Source organism: Phalaenopsis equestris, unplaced genomic scaffold (assembly GCF_001263595.1).
Source record: "Phalaenopsis equestris unplaced genomic scaffold, ASM126359v1 Scaffold000302, whole genome shotgun sequence".
NCBI classification, from domain to species: domain Eukaryota; kingdom Viridiplantae; phylum Streptophyta; class Magnoliopsida; order Asparagales; family Orchidaceae; genus Phalaenopsis; species Phalaenopsis equestris.
The window spans coordinates 480,648-484,397 of record NW_018164744.1 but is presented as its reverse complement, the minus strand read 5'-3'; the positions used below and the strand labels follow the sequence as shown (position 1 = coordinate 484,397).

Below are 3,750 nucleotides of genomic sequence, written 5' to 3'. Positions count from 1 at the left end.
TGTCAAAACGGCTCTTTGTTCGTGAACGACTCGTGCTCAGCTCTTTTGCTTGTACAGAAACGAGCCGAACACGAACATACTTTTTGAGCTCGAAATATAAACGAGTTGAACACGAGCTGAGTGTGGGCTCGCTCGTGTTCGGCTTGTTTACACCCCTAGCTATAAATTTTAAAATTATTATGTGTAAAATAACTTTTTTTGAAATTTTTATGTGTATTTTAAATTAGTTTTTTTTTTATTGGACAATATCTTTCTTATATTTACAGTTATCACATTTAGGGCTTGTTTTAAATCAATTTTATTTTTTATTTTTTCATTTATTTTTAAAAATATATTTATTTGGTATATTTTTTAAGTGTTGAAAATATATAGCATATTTTTAAAGACAAATTTTCTTTAGATATTTTGATTTCTTTTTAAATAAGCATATCTAATTCTAATTTATCAAATATGTTTTAATTCAAATTTAAGCATAAACACAATAAAATAAAAATGAAAATGAAAATTGATAAATTTTAATTTTTAGGCCCAAAGAATAGGGAAGAAATAAAGATAAATATTGCATCAGGACTCCGCAAGTAGAGTTACGTGCAGAGTCCAATGAAATCAAACCACCTGACGGTGACATAAAAAAAAAATGTCTCGTAACACAAGAGAATATTCCTCCCGCGTTATTCATGTGTTATTGTGTGTTATTCAGGTGTTATTATGTTCGGAGAAGTGTTATTGATGTGTTATTGTGTTATTATAACTCAGTTAATATTCTCCGAACATAATAACACCTGAATAACATACAATAACACCTGAATAATACAAAATAACACGGGGGAATATTCATCTGTGTTACCGGGCTAGATTTTGGTTTTTATAACTTTCAGATGGCGTGATTTTATTGGACTCTGCAAGTAATTCTACGTGCGGAGTCCCGATGCAATAATTTTTCAGAAATAAGACAGTAAATTTAAGTAGCTCAAACTGTGAGGATCATCTCCGTCATTACAATGATTACCTTCGCTTATAATGAAGTTAGCTAACATATTACAAATAAAATATTAATTAGGCATGATTCCTATAAAATATTCTATTTATTATGTTGGTCCTCTTTTGGCATTGGTATCATAATTAATATTATATTGATAAGTGTTCCTCTTTTTCGAAGATTGCTCTTCTGGTATCATTTTTGTCACGACCATGTTGATCCTAGGACGAGTTTACCTTCCTGTGAGAGTTGATTCAACCGATTACACCATGGGGTGAGTTGAGCTTCCTAGGAGAGTTGTTGAGTTGCCTTGGGACAGCTTATTTGGTGCGGTGACGTTTTGAAAATGCACTTGCCCTGTTTGGATAAACTGCATTATGACAGCTTATGTGTTTTCAAAACACTCAAACTAGTGTTTTCACACCATACCTACCTTGGTGCGGTGACAGCTTTCGGGCTGCGGTCTAGCTTTTCGAAAAATATAAAAATTTATAATAGTCACCACACTTAACTTATTGCCAGATTATTTTTAATCAGCTGCAGCTGCCCCAAACAACCTAATTATTTGATCGAGTTAATTTAGTTGTGTTGTTTAACTGCTACATAAATATAAGTTATCTTTAGAAGTTTTATTGTTTTGTCAAAACTTCAAAAATACCAAAAAGAATTGAATTTTACTTATTGAGAAAATATCTATAGTTTAAGTAATTGTGTTTTTAAAATAAAAAGTTTGTGCATATTGCATATTTTTCCTGTGGGTTCGATATTCAGGTCTTAATCAAAAAGTCTTATATTACTTGATAACGATACTATACTCGCGTAGTATCCCAATATATATATAAATTAAAAAGTTAAATTCTTATTTTCTCCAGGATTAAGTTTTTGGTTCTGTTGCAAAGTAAGATTACATAAGTGAAAAAGATCATTATCATTGTTATACTGTTGCATATAGACAGTCGGGATGACCCACAAACTATATGAGATCTAACATCTTAAGAAGATTCAACATTAGTATTTTGTCATAAGAGAAATTCACTCACCTAAACTTCTAAAATGGCACTAAGTGCCTTCGGCCTTGAGGGCATTCATACCATCTTTAGGGGGGGCATGGCTTTTGAGAACACCTTCTTAACCAATTACAAAACACTTCTTATTGCATGATCAAAAAATTATATCAGTCAAATATTGAGTGCATGTTTGAGAAAAACTTTTCTTAAAAGAAAATAGACTAAACATTTTGGGGCTGTTCTAGATTAGAATAATTATTTATTTATTTATTTTATTATTTTAGTTTATATTTTGATAAGAAATAAATTACATTATTTTACTTATTTTTATAATGATGGCTGCAATTGCCAACAAGATAACGGAGATGGTCGATTACACAACGATAATAGTGATAATGATGACTTTTGTTGGCGGTCGAGGGTTAAATGCTAATCTGCTAATGATTTTGAGCATATTTAAAAATAACAATCACTAACAAATATATTTTATTTCAAAGTAAAACATAACAAAACAAAGCAAAAAAATAAAAATAAATAAAAGTGATCCAAAGCGGGCTGTCAAAGAAGCTCATTGTTCGCAAACAGCTCGTGTTCGGCTTGTTCGTTAAGTGAACAAGTTTTTAATGCTCGAATTATAAACGAGCCGAATACGAACAACTCTTTGTTCGCTCGTATTCAGCTCATTTTAGCTCGAAATAAAAAATATATATATATAATTATATATCTAATAATATTATATATATATATATATATATATATATATAAGTTTAAAACATAATTGTTCGTGTGGTAATGTGGTTATGTGTCTTCTTTAGTATACATTTGGTCCTGGTTCAAATTTAACATTCTACATCTATTTTTTCAGTTTAATTTTATCGAGTCAATTTCGAGCCGAACACCAACACAAATATTTAAATCGAGTCAAATACGAGCCGATTTCGAACACGAGCAGATTTCAAATACAAACTATTTCGAACGAGCCGAACACGAGCCAAGCCTGAGCTCGATCAAGCTAGGCTCGTTTACGGCCCTATATATGATATCAAAAAAAGATGGAAATTCCACCTTTAAATTATATTTAATTTTAAATTCTAAATTGTCAGCAAAGCAAACCGGAGAGAGAGCCTATAAAGATTGAGAGGCAAATAAATTTAAAGTTCATGTGAGGAGGCTATAAACTATAAAATTATTATGGGTAAAATACATTTTTTTAGAATTTTTTTAAATGCATTATAAATTTGTTTTTAATCAATTTTATTTTTTTGGTCCATTTATTTTTAAAAATATTTTTATTTGGTATATTTTTTAAGTGTTTAAAATACATTATCATAATTTTAAATACACTTTTTCTTTAGGTATTTTGATTTCTTTTTAAATGAAAATATTTAATTTTAATTTATCAATTATGTTTTAATTCAAATTTAAGTATTAAAAACAATAAAATAAAAATAAATAGTGAAATAGAAAAATGATGTATATTTTTTTAATTTTTAATTTTAAAATAATAAAATATTTATTTATTTTAAAATTTTACATAAGAATGCCCAAAATAGGCAGTCAAACATTCAAACTATTAAACAAAGCAAGCAAGAGAGATGGTCAATAATGCTTGCAATGAAAGTAAATTCAGTACATTTTGTGAAGTTCATGGATGGATTCATTTCTTTTTTTTTTCTTTTTTTTTGAATATTTGTGAATGAAATGAATATGGGAATTTATATTTTGAATTAAGTTGAATTAAAAGGAATTTTAAAATAAAATAAA

The 3,750-nt window shown here is 28.5% G+C and overlaps 1 protein-coding gene across 1 annotated transcript in view; it reads left to right on the top strand.

Annotated features, from left to right (window-relative positions):
• LOC110025557 (peroxisomal fatty acid beta-oxidation multifunctional protein-like) overlaps nt 1–3,750 on the top strand; it is a 51,249-nt gene that overhangs the window by 223 nt on the left and 47,276 nt on the right. The gene's annotated exons all lie outside the window — the stretch shown is intronic.